Consider the following 18,639-nt stretch of genomic DNA (forward strand, 5'->3'; position numbering starts at 1 on the left):
ATATATAAGTACATTATTTGAAATGCGTAAGCATTGTTTTGTAATCTGTCTATACAGTGAGGTAACGTCCTGATTCTGTATCAATGTAACGCACACTATAAAGTATATGTAGAAAAAAGCTCCCATGAATTTTGTACAACTTGCCTATTAGGGGCTGGGAACTGAAAGAACAAGTATTACATTTATATGCAAAATGTGATTGTTCCCAGCAAGAGAAACCACGTAATCTTGTAGATATGATACCTTTTAGTGGCTAACAAAAATACCTGATGTAATAGCGAGCTTGCGAACCAATGCAGGGTTCTTCTTCAGGCTTATGGGAAGAAGATGAAGAAGAACCCTGCGTTGGTTCGCAAGCTCGCTATTATTACATCATGTATTTTTGTTAGCCATTAAAAGGTATCATATCTACAAGATTACGTGGTTTCTCTTGCTGGGAACAATCACATTTTGCTCTACTGGCTAACACAGTACCAGATCTTTGTTTTCATTATTATTTATATACAATTAAACATTCGGTTTTCTGGTTAGGTTTCATGGAAGTAAACTAAAAGAATTGTGGGCAAAAAGGAAGCTTAAAAAATGTTCTTGTACTGTATGGAAATTCATTTTAAAGGGCTTGTTAGCATCCTGAATAGATTATAGAATCTCACATTCAAAAGTCCTAGAGTTTTGCATCACATAGACAACTAATTCATTTTAATGAACACCCTTAGTTTCCTTTCCTGATTGCATAGTGTATATGCTGCTGGGTTCTTCATCACACCATAGCCTAAACTAGGGGTTCCAAAGCAAAGGAGCCTATTATTGCCTTTTTGTTGGGACTGTTTAATATAAAAGGATTGTCTAAAGTACAAAATATGTTAAAAACGGAAAGTGCTTTATTCATGTACAAATTTCAGAGGTGTTTAAACAAAGACGAATTTTCTTTAAAACATCTAAGTTTTAGGAAAACTTATTTTCTTAACAGAAATATATTTTTGCTATTAAAATTTGATGGATATTAAATATGTTGTGATGTGCTTAGCGCAGCATATGCCAACAGATGTATGCTAAAAATAGCTGTCCGAAGTAACACACGGCTTATAACGCTTCCATACTTTTGAGAGACTTAAAGAGATCATTGAAACAACACATGTCAAAAGTTATTACTATCATACTGTTGAGTCCATCTGCTCTGACCTAAGAAGAAGACCTGCTACATTTGCTAGAGTTGTAGTTTTGTTGGTGACTGTTGCAAAATTGTTCTGTCAACACTGAATTTAGAAAGCACCAACATATCTATAAGCAATACGATCAGAACAGCAATTTACTATGTTTCTATGGTTAAATAATTTTGTCCAAACTGGATTGACTAGCTATTTTTAACCAATGTAGCTGATTATAATTGTATATTCTAGACAAATTTTGCTTCTCTAATGATTTTTATTCCCTTAAAGGGGTTGTCCCGCGCCGAAACGTTTTTTCTTTTTTTCAATAGCCCCCCAGTTCGGCGCGAGACAAACCCGATGCAGGGGCTTAAAAAAAAACCCGCACAGTACTTACCCGAATCCCCGCGCTCCGGTGACTTCTTACTTAACTTGTGAAGATGGCCGCCGGGATCTTCACCCTCGGTGGACCGCAGGGCTTCTGTGCGGTCCATTGCCGATTCCAGCCTCCTGATTGGCTGGAATCGGCACACGTGATGGGGCGGAGCTACGAGGGCAGCTCTCCAGCACGAGCAGCCCCATTCAAAACGGAGAAGACCGGACTGCGCAAGCGCGTCTAATCGGGCGATTAGACGCTGAAGATTAGACGGCACGATGGAGACGAGGACGCTAGCAATGGAGCAGGTAAGTGAATAACTTCTGTTTGGCTCATATTTAATGCACGATGTATATTACAAAGTGCATTAATATGGCCATACAGAAGTGTATACGCCCACTTGCTTTCGCGGGACAACCCCTTTAAGGGACCTTTCACCTAGGACAGATATTCTGTCCTGTGTGAAAGGTCCCTTAACCCCTTGAGTGGCACGGCCGGAAATTTTCCGGGACGAGCTCCACTACCGATAGTGATACAGCCCGGAAGACTTCAGGGCTATGTATAACTATGGGAGCTGCAGAGCACAATGCCATAAGCTGTGGCAGTGTGCTCTGCCTGCACAGTCCCATAGAGAACAAAGCAAGGACATTGAGAAGCAGGAAGATATTGCCGATATGCCGGCAATCTCCTGCTTCTAAGTCTCCTGTTTTGTTTATAGGTTGCCATAGAGACCATCGGCTTGTCAGAAGCAAGCCAATGGTCTCTGTGGCAGGGAGAGCTGGTGCTTGTCAGAGGACAGCCAGGCACCAGCTCTTACAGCAGAGATCAGAGAAAACCTCCGATCTCTGCTGTGTTAACCCTTTACATGCTGCAGTCTATGTGACTGCAGCATGTAAAGGGCTGTCACTGCAGCATGTAAAGGGCTGTCACCATCGGACCTCCAGAAAGTGATCAAGGGGTCCTGATGGGTCCCTGTGGAAGTCCCCTAAAGGGACAAAAAAAAAAAAAGTAAAAAAATAATTAAAAAAAAATAAAAATAAAAACACTTGTCTCCCTTTACTTTGTAAAAAAAGTAAAATAAAATCACACATGTGGTATCTGTGCAACATAATGACCCAGAGAAGGAAGTTGGTACATTATTTAACCCCTTAATGACATGGTCCCTTTTTTCTTTTTTCCCCATTTCTTTTTTCCCCATTTCTTTTTTTCCTCCCCGAAACATAAAAACTGTATAAACTTGGTATCGCCAGAATCGTGTGACTCAGAGAATAATCTTATCACACTATTTATTGTGCATGTTGAACGCCATAAAAATGAAATCCAAAAAACAAATAGCAGAATTTCTTTTTTTTCCCAAATCTTCCTACAAATGTTTTTACAAATGTTATGCAATACATTATATATACCCAAAAATTATGCCATCAAAAAGTACAACTTGTCCCACAAAAAACAAGCCCTCATATGGCCGTGTCAATGGAAAAATGAAAAAGTTATGGCTCTTGGAACGGAACTGCAAAATTAGTTGAAATTCAATGATTAGACCATTTAAAAAACCTGCCCCGGTGGGCACAACAGGGTCGTAGGAAACCCGCCACTCAAGGGGTTAAGCCTAATCAATTTGTATATGCGGTTTACTTCTTTCTTATTAAATGATTTACTGAATGTATTTTTTTGGATAATTAGTTGTATATGTCTGTGCATTTTCTGTTAGATAATATCCATGTATTATTCATTCTGTCACAAAAGCAAAAAAACTAGTCTGTCAGTGATAAAACACTGAGTAAGAATGACACAGCCTATAATACTTGGCCCTCTGTTGTAAAGGGATTATCCACTTAAATAAGAAAAGAAGCTGACTAATTAAAATCATAAAGCCTGTGAGAATAATTCGTTATCCGTAAGATAGTGCTTCTTGACATTAGATGGAAGGAAAATATATCATTTTTAGCTGTTTGTTATCTCCTATTAATACTGTAAGTTTCACAACATGGTTATCAAATGGCAGCAAGGACCAAGTCTTCATACCCTATAGGAACTTTTTGTAACAGTTCATTTAGCTTGTAATAATAGATTAGTCCTGTATGCAAAGAAAATAACAGATAAGAAATAGAGATGAGCGAGCGTACTCGGCCACGCCCCTTTTTCGCCCGAGCGCCGCGATTTTTGAGTACTTCCGTATTCGGGCGAAAAGATTCGGGGGGCGCCATGGGTGAGTGGGGGGTTGCAGCGGGGAGTGGGGGGAGAGGGAGAGAGGGCTCCCCCCTGTTCCCTGCTGCTACCCCCGCCCCTCCACGCCTCCCCCCGCCCCCCGGCGCCCCCCGAATCTTTTCACCCGAGTACGGAAGTACTCGAAAATCGCGGTACTCGATCGAGTAATTATTCAAAACAAGTAGGTTCGCTCATCTCTAATAAGAAACCTACAGAGTTCCTTCAAAATGTCTTGTCTTGGGTTGGAATTAAGGCATCTAAAAGTGAGTGATATATTACCCTGCTGCATATCTAGGAGAGAGCAATGGGCTCAACATATCAAATCAGATACCATAGGAAATCTGTTTCCTCCTCCTTAACATTGGCTTTAGAAAGGCCACTTTAAACCATCTTGACATGCCTGTATTATTAGTTACTATCCAAAACTAAAGGGGAAAAAAAAGATCCAGCACTTGCTTTGCCCAAAAGGCCAGTTTCAAACAAGTCTATGGTCAAACATCTATAATATGGATCTAGAATACGGACATGTTACAGATGACATTACAATCGAATGTCATTAGTATCTCATGAGTATTTCATCTGGATTTTCCTCTATATTTGATGTCACTAATTTAACTTTCCATTGGGCAAAAACATATCTATATTTGCCCAATAGAAAATAATACCAATGAGTGCAAATCCGGAGACAAAAAGGACAAAATTAGTGCATGCTTTGTTTTTAAAATACACCTGTGAAAAATACAGCCATGTGAATAGATGCATACATTTACATTAGCTCCGTATTAGGGTCCTCAAAACAGGCAAAATATGGAGTAAAAATATAGCTGTCTGAAAGCAGCCTAAAATGTAGCCATTCCAGGAACCTGTAAAAGACATCCATCTGTTACATTCTGATTTTACACATTTTTGGCCATGTGGTCAGATCTGAAATATCAGTGTCTCCATAGTAAATGAGAATGTGTATGTCATCATTTAAACCTATATCTAGTTGGATAATTCGCAGTGTGAGGCCTCTTTCACAAGAGTGTTTTATCGTGGCTATTTTGCCACGATAAAACGCTGGTCGAAAACCATGACCATCTGAAGCATTGGATTCCAATGCATTTGCTCGGATGGACGATTTTCCAGTGAGTAAAATTAACTGGCTGGAAAAGATAGCGCACACAGTGCACATTCTGGCTGACCACTTTTACACAACCCTGGAAAATATAGGACTTGTCATATCTTTTGCGTCAATACACAAGCTATTCCCATAGACTCCTATGAGAGCCGTCAGAAAAGGAAAGAGGGAGGGCATTTAGCATGACTAGCTCTGCTAAGCTCCAGCCCCGTCCTGCCCCCTTCCCTGCTGGCAAGAGGCGGAGATGGGGAGGAAGTTTAGCACACTAGCTCTGCTAAGCTCTGCCCCACTCCCTTTGCTGGCAGCCGGAAAGGGACAGTAAGGTGAAGAGAGTTTAGCAGAGCTGACCTCTTTCCCTGGCTGACAGCTTTATGGGCTGCAGCGTATATACGCCGTAGCCCAGCCGTCTGAATGGGTGAGAAAACGCAGCTGCCTCTCATTCATCTGACTTTTGGCCGTGATGCTGGCAGCCAAAAAACGCCTGTGTGAAAGAGGCCTTATTAACCTCACTTTCTCATCCCATTGTCTAGTAAAAGCAAAAATCTATTATCAGTGTCTTAAGTAGCTAACTCATTATTACTTATTAAAAATGTTTGTCTAACTTCTTCCTCTTCTACTTATAAGAAAACTCCTGCTGATACAAGCTTTCAAAATTATGCTGATGCAGATGCATTCATATTATGAGTCTGAGATACTGAAATATGCAATTTTTTTTAACTCCATTTCACGCAGAGACTCCACTAAAGCTTTTGATTCATCGTTTAATGTAAACAGGTGAGTACCTTGTATGTCAATCAATCAATTTTCATCATTCACATAATGGTTTGTTTTCTCTTTCAGAGTAGTTGTCTTTGTACTGGAAATTTTTATTTATTGCAAAAAATATTAACTCCTATAAGATTACAGTAACCCTAAAGTGTAACCCTCAAACAAAATTGGAAAGCTAAAAATGGCCAATTGAAGAATTTTATTGTTTCTTAAAACAAAATATTTAAGGGAAAGTATATAGCTATACTCTAAAATCTGCACTAAAATTCATATTTTTAAAAGTATACTGTTTAATTTAAACATGCTATAATAATGTATTATAGCGCTCTCATTACCATTTTATTTTATATACAAAGTTCCAAAGAAAAGGTTATTTTTTAAATCTCCATTAGATTTTACAAATGAGAAATATAGCTCAGGGTCACAATCTTATAATACCAACCTGATATAATAAAAGTGATTTGGGAGAAAGTTCATGTTAGATTTCTGCACATCTCCAATCTATGGGGATTGAGACTGAAAATTATAATATATTCTTGGTATATACTCCACTTAATTGTTCCTTCTTGAGCCTTCATTATTCCTTTTAATCACTGCAAAGTTAATTAATGACATATACATCTGTGTCTGTCTCTTCCTTCTTTTTTGACCTGATGCTATCACAAAACTTTTTTTTAATGTATTTGATCCTCATTAGATTTTATGATGAACACAGGCCAGATACTTTTCATTTTCTCTGAATAGTATTTCCACCCAAAGGGCCTATTTACATGGCTGTAGGCGTTTCACAAGAGCTCACCAGCGCTGTAGAAACAGCAGAACGGCAAAGGGCCCTATGCATATATGCCGAGGCCGCAATGCCGTTGGGCCTGGGGAGACATTCCCCCTCGCTGGCTTCCCTCCTCTCTCCTCCCCTCCTGCCACTTGCAATGTTCGCAGGCAGCAATGGGAGAAGGCAGATTGGGGTAGGGCTTGGCTCCGCCCTGCCTCACCCCCTCCCATTGCAAACAGCGGCAAGGGGCGGAGAGGAAAAGAGAAGGGGGAGGGTGTTTAGCAGTCACATTGCTAAACTCCCTCCTGCCTCCCTTCTCCAGCAGCTAGCATGGGATTCCATAGGAGTCTATGCAGCTGGCCCTGCCAGCGTAGTAGAGCCTGGTTTGTCGCTTCTATGCCGTGGAAATACACCGCTGTGCACTCATGCATTGTAAGCCAAAATCTGCATATATCAGCCGGGCATGAAAACCCTGCTGATATACGCCCGAATGAATTAACCCAAAGTGTAATTGTTTACCTGATTAACTGCTTAACTAGCTAAATTAGCTCTAGATTTAAGCTCATAGTCCGCTATAAAATTAAATGATGCTTCTGGGGTAGCACTCATGTTGGGGGTTGGCTATGACTCATTCTTAGTTGAAGTGTCATTTTTGTCAAAGTATTTTTGCAGTTAACCATGACAGTTTGATAGGGCAGAAGACAGGTATGTTGTATAAGATACTCAAGCAAGCCCAATTTCAACCCCATTACTTTTACTACGTCTTCATCTCAGCTAATGATTCAGAACCCCCTACATTCTGACTCCCCCAAAACAGACCATGGCAACCTTGGTCCATGCTTCAAACACATTTTCAACAATGGTGCTTTAGGTGTGCAGAACACCTGTGGAGAAAATCAAAGACCTCAGGAGATTCCCTCTATTATGAGTTTACGCTGAGAGCTTACAACTTTGTCCTTCACCATGCCAAAGAATCCTATTTTAGCACTCTCAACCACTAAAAACATGTCCACCTATTTCAAAAAGCAAATTGACAGCAACTGAAAAGAAATAATCTCCCAACTAATAATTTGTGCATCACAGAAGGGGAAATCAAGAATTAAAAACAATCACAGAAAAATGGCCGTTACTTACTGAGTGAGGAGTGCATATAGATGCATCCTCTCACCATGCAGGTAGCTGACTACCAAATGGAGGAGCCAATAACACCTGTGCAGGACACCGATAAAACACCCACTCACACTGCCTCCTGATAATGAGGGGGTGGCTGCTTGGTGTAAACTCCCACACATAGTGGATACAGGGTGCCAGACCATTCTGATATATGTAGTTCACTATGCAGACCAGCAACCTATTAATGAGCCATGATAGTTCGGCGGGTTGCCCTGCATTTAAAACTGTGAACCACATTGGTACTGCCACCCTGGGCTCCTCCTGGAGTCTTAAAGCCACACTGCATGTGAATGATAGATCATAAATGCAAGGCATTGGTTGGATGTTGGCCAAGATACATGAGCCCACTAACCACTTCACGGTTTGTGAAAGTTTGAACTATTAAAATATCATATGTATCCCACATGGCAAATGCACAAAAGAAATACATAATGCCAGAGCTGCTGTTTTCGGTCACCGTGCCTCCCACAAAAAATGGAAGAAGTGTGGTCAAATTGTTGTATATATGTAACAACAACTATATAAACGTATTGCCATAATTGCACGGACTCACAGAATAAAGTTAACAGGTCATTTTTACTGCATGGTGAATGCCATGATAACTAAACCCCAAAAACAATAGTGGAATTGCACTGCTTTTTCCCTTGCCTCCCATTTTTCTTTTTAGCTTACATTACATGGTAACTTTAAAAAAGCATAACTTGTCACACAGAAAGCAAACCTTCATATGGTTATATCAAGAAAAAAATTAAAAATGATGGCTTTTTTAAGATGAAGATGCTTAAAAATGACAATGCTTATATGTAAATTATCTGTGATACCAAGGGGTTGATTAGATCTCTACACAAGTAATGTTTACAATATTTTTTTAGATTTTGAAGCCATACATTTCTTATTCTTATAGTATTTCCTAGTGGCTTCATAGCAGCTAAAATGAATGTGAGTTAAATGACAGGGAAAGGTCATTTATTACTGCAGTCTCCAACAAATGATGGCATACAGCCCCTTTCCTTAGGGAGTGACAGGGAAGATGCAAGCAGAACCTTATATGTGTTAAGTGTTGCTATCCTGCCTTATCTAAGCCTTCAACAGTGCAATAGAGTTGTTTAATGATAATTGGATGACTCCATACATGCTTTGCAGCAAAGCTGATAAGTGAGCTACAGAAATGAAGCTTCAGTATACTGGGCAGGTTCTAGTATCTAGTGGGAAAAACTAAAATATTGTAAGATTTCTACACGAATAATCACAAAGAAATAACATTTCTTGTGGTATTTTTTAACACTAAAACCTGATTTAAATATTATGTCCTTTTCTGATTATACATTCTTTTACATACTGAATAAATTCAGGAGGAGCCACAGAAAGAGTTATAGTTAAACTATAAGCTATTATCAAGATGGTACTACACCCCTACTCGTTTGGCGAGGATGTATTTTTGATCATCAGATAGGTGCTGAAGATGTATGGATGGATTAGGCAAGTTCATGCATATCTGGTGGTCCTGCCCAGATATAACGAGTTTGTGGTCAGAGATTGGGGCTATGTATAATGATATATATATATACCATTGTTTGCTTCTTTTGGTGATCAGTTTGACTCTGGCCAGCCACTCCGGTTCGCCAAGGAACACCAAAATGGTACTTGTCGAGGCCCCACTGAACACCGTTAACCCATAGAATTTCTTTATAAATCAATACCATTTCATCATGCTAAATAGTCAGGAAAAAAAGAACAGAGAGAGAGCAAAAATAAAAAACCTTAAAACAAAAAGTCTCCAGCTATATTGGCCACCTCCAACTCTGTTACTTTATCTATTCATTTCCCCATACCTCTCTTATCTCCCCCCTAACTTTTCCCTCTTAGCCTTTCTAAAAATTACACTACTCCATTCGTGAGCCACCTATCACATCTTGTGGACCAACGGAATCTCCTCCATACCTCCTATGTTTCTTTATATACCAACTACCGGTAGTTAACTTCATCCTTGGCCCTTAATTCCTCCAAATAATTGATCTCATCCATGGCCAACATCCAGTTCAAATTCGTATTATATATAGTAATGGCAATAATATAAATTATTCAGAATTGAGTTTTTGTGGGTTAATGATTATTAAGGGGTTGTTTCTGGATGTTTACTTAATTTTTGTTAGTGCTAGTATTGTCATTGTACACTTATTTTGTAAAATGTTAAGTGTAAATGTCTTAATAAATATATATTTAATACAAATGAGGGGAGAATAGAGCAGAGGCTATACTTTTCTATTAATCATCTGTGACCATCAGGGAACTATTGTAACAAACTGATATTGTCCAAAATGGAGAACCCCTATGATTACAATGGTTAACTATTTCATAGCGTTTGACTGCTATAAAGTCTTCACTAAACATATGAAAAGTAAAAGTATGTGAATTAAAAAAAAGAATCCAAGTTATTCTGATTTGATTAGTTGATAACTATAAAATATATAGAATGTTCAATACAATATTAAAATATATCTAGGTTTATTATGCTGCAGCTGTTACACCCCATATAATGAGATAGACGGATGCTCAACTCAAGTGATTACCATATTTTAATTGCAAGATGTCGCTAAATAAAATTGTACTTTTAAAGACTTTAGTTTTTAACAGGCAAGTCTACAGATGTTTTTTATGTAAGATTCTGAATAGAGTGGAGAGTTGACATGGCCAGTAATGTTTCAACATTGGAGCTGTTAATACATTTTTTAGCATGCAAGCACAATCAAGATTTGTCATCTAGAAAGAACAGATTTTATGGAAATGTCAAAGGCTGAGAGCATTTTACAATGCCCCAAATGACTTCCACACACAACATTTCAATAATGCAATAGCAGGCAATGCATCTGAGATGTCACAAGTTGTGTTTTAAATCATGGAACTTTAAAGTGAACATTTACGCTTAAACACCATTTTTCAGTTTATATGTTGGTTTACTTTGGACAATACATTGTATTATTTCTGTGTACTAATTATGAATTAAATCTTGTATTAATGCCCAAGGCCTTCATTAGCAATTATCATACCTCCCAATCTTTGAGTAATGAAAAGGACAACCGTAGTGGCGTGTGGCAAATGTTTAGGAAGGCAACGTCCCTTATGCTAAACCACACCCTCTTTAACACATAATATTGCCCTTTGGTGAGCCCCTTACAGTAATAGTGAGAGATTCTGGGACTGTTCCACAGAATTAGGGATGGTTGGGACACATGCATAAGTAGTGCAGTGTAGAAAACTAGCAATCGAATTATCATGTTTACAAGTCCATTCAAGGGACTAAAAGTTTAAGTTAGAAATAAAATTCTTTCCTACAAAACTCCCTTTTTATAAAAAAATTTTAAAAAGTCACATGTAGCCTAAAATGGTACCAATGGAAACTACAACTTGTCCCACAGCCATCCACAGTGGTCAATGGCCAAATCATGTTGCCAGTACTCATGTAGCCACTGGCTTCTGGCGTGGTTACGGCTTGGTCACAAGTGGTCAGCTTTATAGTGTGGTCTGAGCCCAAAGCTGGTGACGCTACCGGTCTTCTAACCCAAACTCTGAGCATCATAGGAATGCACTATGCTCAGAGTTTCAGTAAAAAAAAACCTGCGGTCAGGCCACAACGAACTTCCGTATTACACACAATAAATTGAGGCCAAAATGCGGCAGTGTGTCACTAGCATTATCGTCTCACAAGACTATAGTAAAACTACAATATCCAGCATGTTCTGAATGTCTGGAACTCTCAGGACATATAAGAAGTTGTAGTTCTCCCAAAATCTCAACAGATGGAGGACCAACAGTTTGATAGAACTACAACTCTCAGCATGCACTGGGAATTGTAGTAAGTTAAACTCCACCAGCAGCATTTTATGCCCTAATCATTCCTAATCTAGTAGCATTATCTTCCTTCTCTCCCCTCTCCCTTATATGTCATACTGGAGGTGGAGGGAGTTCCTTTCTTATGTCCATTGTAGGCTGCTGATGATTTACACGATGAAGGACCTGCAATGCTCATGTGACTGTAATGTCATTGCAGGTTCTTCATCCACTTTACCTTAGTAACTGCATTTAGGAGGTAGGAGCGGAACAGGCATTCTGCTGCCCAAGACTGCAGGACAGTGTCCCAAAACCAGGTCTGTAGTGCAGAACAGGACCATTGGGAGAAATGCAATTCTGCTAGTTACTTGTAATTTGTGATCCAAATACCCTTCCCTGCAGATATATATATAATATTGCTAAAATACATTAGCTAATCCATGTAAATAGGCTGTGATGTGTTTTGTGGTACTTCTGCATGACTGATTTTGGTAGTGTTGATGTGGCTATTTGCAAGTGAGAGCTTTCTGAAGATAGTAACAATGGGAGTTTACATCCATTTCCTTTTATCAATGTAGCTGTTTTTTATGGGGCAAGTTGTATTTTTCATTGGTACTATTTAATATGCCATATAATGTACGAAAGAAGTAAACATTTCTAATTGGTGTAAAATGGGAAAAAAAACCCAGCCATTTTAGGGAGGGGGCTGGTGGCTATGGCGTACACACAGTACGATTATAACAATACCACATTTATATCAATTTTTTTTTTTTTGCTCTACTGTTTTAAAAAATAAAATATCTTTGGAAAACTGACAGAACTTTATTTTTCAATCAACAGTTTTATGAGGGCTCATTTTGTCACATGTCCTGCAGCTTCCATTTGTACCATTTGAGTACATATGATTTTCTAATCGCTTTTTATTACATTTTTTATCATGGAGACACATTGACCAAAAAGGCACAATTCCGGCGTTAGGGTTTTGTGCAGGATAAACAATGTGTTACTTTGAGAGATCAGATGTAGTAAATAATATAAAAAATATTTTTTGTAATATCTTTAACATGAAAGGCTGCCTTCACACTAGTGATTCAAGGCCCGATATCGCTCTCGCAATCCATGTGGAATCCCTTCAACCCCACTGTGGCTGAAGGGATTTTTCCACTGCTTCTGAAGAGATTCCCCGTAGGGAGGGACGAATGCCCTGGTGCAGCTTTCACAGCCCAGCAGGGGATCACAATGTTCACCCATTGTTTTCAATAATTAATAACTTTTAAATAAAATAATTTTTACATTTGTTTAGCCCCCATAGGGGACAATAACTTGCTTATGTAGTATAATGTAATGCCATAATATAACATTATACCACCCTCTAACAGGCAATCAGGCATGACAGCGCCAGAGGCCTGCAGAAGGCCCCAGGCTGCCATTGCAACTAATGCCTGCGATCTCATCAAAATGGATTGAGGGATTTAAAGGCTACTGTCAGAACCGATAGGGGCATTTACAGGGTTAACAGCTGAAATTAGTGTTAATGCTGTTTGTGGCTGTTGCAGTCGGATTTCAGCTGTGAGAAACAGCTGACACCCAAAATGTAATGAGCAGGAATGGCTCCTGATAACCCTTCATAACAACTCTGAGTGCATAGAATGTAACTGTATGTCTTGTGTTGTTAAGGGCTTAACCAAGTTTGCCAAGAAAAAGCCAATGTAATGGTTAGGGGATAGAGCATGGTGATGCTTATACTCAGCACTGTCAGGTTGGTAGGATGGGCTGAAGAGAACCATCCATAAACAGAGGAGATTTGATTATATCATTCAAAAAGTGTGTGGACTGTGTGTGGGTGGTTAGAAAAATGCCCACAGAGATGAATGCCACAGAAAAACTGTCCACATGGAAAGCTGCCCACACGAAATTTGCCTGGACAGAAAATTGCTCACGTGGATAATTACCTACATGGTAAGTTGTCCACATGGAATATTGCCTGCACAGAAAATTGCCCATAAATTAATTTGCTCACACGGAAAATTGCCCACATAGACAAAAACAGTTTATGAAAGAGGTCTAATAAGAACAATATTTCCAGTTTATTAAAGAATTATTGCACACAAAGAAATACAATTCTTTACTGCAAATTAGCCAATCTCCTTAAATGAGTTTTTTTAAAGTTATTTCTTTAAATAGTTTTGGCTCCCATTGCCCAAAACTATTTAAAACAAATATACTCACCACAGCGCTGGACTGCAACTTTGGCATTTCGGCACTGCAGCATCTGACAGGTGATGTCACTCGGCTAGGAAGCCCAATGACATTCCGTAAACCTGTCACATGATCTTCTAATGTACATGATGTCCCTGCTGGCCTCCCATTGGTTGCAGGGGTCATGTAGGTAAACAACCCATGTGATTGCTGATGCCAGTGTAAATAGTGGACTGGAGCAGCATGCAGTGGGAGGTGAGTTATCTGTATTATGCACAATTGTCTCCCCATTGTCACCAATATGATGATTCCATATTCTTATAGGAAACTGAGAATCTTTATAAACTGTACCCTTAATATAGGTAGAAGCCCCTTCCTCCTCCAAACTAACACAATAAAATGCCAGCTGGTGGCCTGATACAACTCTGGGCATTGGTGGCTGACTTTCTCCTGCCGAACCCACAAAGTCTTGTGCTGCCCCTCCACCTGTTTGGTTGGGTTGAGGGAAGGGAGTTTGAAATACAAAACAAAAAATTCTGTTTGTCACTTATGGATTGACACCTTAGGCACTAGTCTTCCAGTGCCTAGTGGCAAATATAGCCCTGGTCATATATAGGTTTCATTTTTCTCACCTACTAATTTAAAATGAAATGAGTGCAGTTAGTGTAGTACATGCTAAATGTAGCCCTATGTAACACCAGAGTTAACACACAGTGATAACTTTCTGAGTACAGATACTATAGTAGATGTGACCTGCAATCCTATGTAACACCAAAGATAACACAGTGAATCTGTATTATAAAATTTAAAAAAACATAACAGGGTGTAATAAAAAAGATATAGCAAAATAGACAAAAATTGCCAAAATATAATTGTAAAAATATGCCTACATATTTACAAAGTAACAGAAAAATTGCCAAAATATAATAGCCAAACATTTATACATATTTACAAAATGTTACATAAATGGGAGGAGAACGAAAACCTGTCCAGATGCATTCCCAATCACACATGTCCCATTTATACAAGAAAATTTACATAGCACAGAATAGATTTCAAAAAATACAAAAATCCTATCCCATAATATCGCAGACTCCAACCTATTAAAAAGAGAAAAACACATTAGTAAAACATACACATTACCTTCCACCCATTCCCTGGTCCACTGCCACCACCTACCAATTATATTTGTAAAATTATGAATTAAATACATTTTTCCCCCTTTTTTAAAATTTAACATCCACATAACATACTAACCATCCACAAAAACATAACACATAATACCACCCATGAAAACATAACCACCTCCGAAACACATATAATACATAATAATTCACATCCTGAATATATAGAACAAAAAATGGCCAATACCTCCAGCCCTGGTTTGGGTCCCATGAGCCCTTTTTATTCAACTTTTAACTTACAAACAAAACAAAAAGTTACGGGGAAAGAATCCAACCCCCCACCAGGAAAGAGTTCTCCAGGCTAGGGAACCCCAAAGCAAAACCCCCTCCAAAGGAAGGCTGCACAACCCAATCTTTTTTAAACTCCAGAGAACACACCTTTACCAGGTCACCGAGAATGTTCCTATTTACCTCGTCCTTAAGGAGGGTTTTAGGACGTGTCAATACTAAACACTGTGCATTTCACGTGTAATACCTAACCATTAGACTTACTAAAAAACGTGCAGCGGTCCCTGCCACCCAGATCTCTGAATGTGCCATAACACCACTCGGCATAAGTAAAGTCAGTCAGCCGAGACCAACCAATGGAAGCCCCTACCCTCTTGTATACCTCTATATTAAATGAAGCAAGAAGTGGTCCATGCTCTCCAGAGTGTTACCACACGCGTTTTCTTGGTGTTCCTGTGCTTCAAGTTGTTCCCTACATACAGCTTACCATGGAAGCAATGCCAGGTCAAGTCCCAATACTTCAAGGACCTTTTTTTAAAATTCTTACCGAATTAAAAAAAAAAAAGAAAGACCTACCCTCAAATCCCGCTCTGGGCAGTTTGAGGGCCAATGGACTCTGAAAGCTTGTTGCCAAAACCCTCTGGTCAAGCACACACCTGTCCCGTGTCCTGACTTTCCAATGGTCAGCCCTGAGTGGAGTAAAACTTTCAGAACCGGTGCAACATAAGCCGGGAGATGTCCGTGCGGTGTATGAAAATCCTTCACACACCCTCCTGTCTCCCATTCCTGGAAGAAAGGCCAAAACCATCCATTACAGGAGGATACCCATGAAGGAGCCCTCTTTTTCCAGAGGTTTGCAATATTAACTTTCAAAAAGGTATTCACAAGGAATACCACTCAGTTGACCGTACCCAACCCACCTAGTCTCCTCATATGGTATGTAACCTCCCTCTTGACTGGGTTCAACCTTCAACCATAACAGCTGGAAGAACAGGCTGTAGATCCATGACTAAAGAAGTTCTGGCAAATGCATACACTTCCCAGGTAAATCAACAAAAGGGAGCAGGTAGGTCTTGATCAAGCGAACCCTTTTCTTTTAGGGTTAAAGACCACCGTTTCCATTGATCCACCTTTTGAGCATCATTCCTCAACCTGCCTTTCTGTTTTTTCTCGGGATAATTCCCATGGTCGAAATCGATGCCTAAAATCTTAGTGGAATCTTGGGGTTCTGGGAGAGTGTCAGGAAGACCAAAAGCAGGATCTGCACCTCCCAGCCAGAGACTCTCACACTTTTCCCGATTGATCTTTGACCCGGAGACCTCCAAGTACCAACCAACTTCCGACATTACCCACCCCTCCTCTTCATGAGAGGAGATAAAGATAGTAACATAATCAGTGTACACCACTGTCCTCAAGGCCAAGCAGAGCAACCCAGGTCCATCCTCACCCCCGCCAACAGTCCCCCATCGACCCTTCTGAGGAAGGGATCAACAGCGAATGCATAAAGCAAGGGGCTCAGAGGGCATCCCTGATGAACACCAGACCCAACTACAAAAGGATGGCCAACCCAACCGTTTACAAGCAGGAAACTCTCAGCCCCTGAATACAATGTTTATAACCAAATTACAAACCCTACCGGCAGACTGTATCTAAAAAGGATGGACCAAAGGTACTTGTGGTTTTACTTGATCAGCTTTAGCCTGATCCGGGGAAAGTAAAAACCCCTACCAGAGACCCGTCCTGCCCTGCTCCACAGCCTCACGGACACACAGCATGGCGCACAACATGCTTTGACCGGGAATAGAGCAGTGCTGAGCCCCAAAGTAGCTGGGGGCCAAATTTCACCAACCTACTGAAAAGCACTTTTGTCAGAATCTTTCTGTCCACAATGAGGAGCGCTATGGGATGACAATTCTCAATACAGAGTGGATCTTTACCCTTTGACAGAAAAATAGACATTAATTAAAAACCTCAGTGAAGAGGGGAACCAACATTTCCTTAAAGGCTTTATAGAAAACAGATGTTAAGCCATCTGGATCTGGTGACTTTTTGGACTGAAGCCCATCAATCGCCAGTCCGACTTTCTCTTCCATAATTGCTTCTGTGAAAACATCAAGAGAGGGGTGTACTCTTTGTTCAGGAACAGTTTTCACCAGGAAAGCCAAGATTCTGTCCTGATTAAGTTCCTTCCCACCCAAGACATACGAGTGGAAGGATCTGACGATCTCCCAGATCCCTGATCTGGACCTTTTCAGAGAGCCTGTACTGTCTAGCAGACCCATGACCAATTTACAACTCACTGACATCTTACAGTTTTTGTAGCAGTACTTCCCAAAATCCCTTGCAAAAAACAAAGATGCACGTCTATCATACTGACATCTCTTGAGCAAGGATTTCACTCTGGAGATCTCCTCGCGGCTACCCCCAGTCGAGACCAAATGCTCGAGTTTCCTCCTAAGGCTCTGATATATACGTTTTCTGTTCGGGCTTCTGAGGTTGGAGATCTGTCGGAAGAGCCTTCTCACCTGATGTTTGAACATCTCCCACCACTCTGACGTACTTTTGCATATGCCCAGCAGCGTTTCCTGGCTCTGAAAAAATCCTCAAAGGACCGCCTTATTTACGCTTTTTTCAGGAGTGATGAATTTAACTTCCATAAATCTTTGCCCATCAGAGCGGTCTCTGTGACATTCAGAGAAAAAGGAATCCTACAGTCATAAGAGAACTTCGCCTCCAATAATGGTGAGGCGACTGCTTCCGCTTCCTCCTTTAAATAAAACCTATCTATTCTATCCTAGACCTACAATAACTACCTTTAAACCAAGTGAATCCTGTGTGCCCCGAGGTGTTCGGAACGTGGATATCCGCATGGCATGCCTCACAAACTACGCTATTATAGCCCAGCTGGTCATTGGAACCTCCTATCACAGAGACTTGTGACATTATTAAAGTCTTCTCCGAAGACCACTTGCTGGCTTGTAAAAAGGTAAGGCTTAATTCTCATAAAAAATTTTTAGCACCCTTACTTTGACTGGAGTTCATAGATGTTAATAGGATGCAACTCTTGACCTCACATGAGAATATCCAAGATCAAGCACCTTCCCATTTCCAGCTCGATAACTTGTCTGCATTAGACCTGTGCAATCTTTAAAAGGGCCGCTCGGCCACAAGAGACCAATTGGAGGCTCCACACCTCCACTCACGCTTAGCTTTGTATATGACCAACAAATCTATCAGCCTGGTCTCTTGCAAAAATAAAATGTCAGCCTCAACTCAGCTGAGAAAATCAAAGGCCGCAAACTCAGCCGCATCTCAGCCAGGCAACCCGGAAAGACCCCATAGCTTTTCCTCCTCCCCATTGCCACCAGCCTCCCCCCAAGAGTGACGGGCCTGCTGACCCTCCGACTGAGCTTGGATGATGTTGGCAAAGGAAAAGGGGCAGCAACTGAATGGGTGCCCTAAAGCACCCCACTGGTTACACCAAATGTCTCCACAGGACGAGGGTGGGTAGTCTCTTCCTGCATACACCAGCACCTTACACTGTGCGCTGAAATGTGTGGGGGTCACCGCACCTGTGGCAGACCTTCGGTTGCCCCTGGTAGAAAGCCAGACTCCTGTATCTTCCCAGGAACGCA

Source organism: Eleutherodactylus coqui, chromosome 2, assembly GCF_035609145.1.
Source record: "Eleutherodactylus coqui strain aEleCoq1 chromosome 2, aEleCoq1.hap1, whole genome shotgun sequence".
Classification (NCBI taxonomy): Eukaryota; Metazoa; Chordata; class Amphibia; order Anura; family Eleutherodactylidae; genus Eleutherodactylus; species Eleutherodactylus coqui.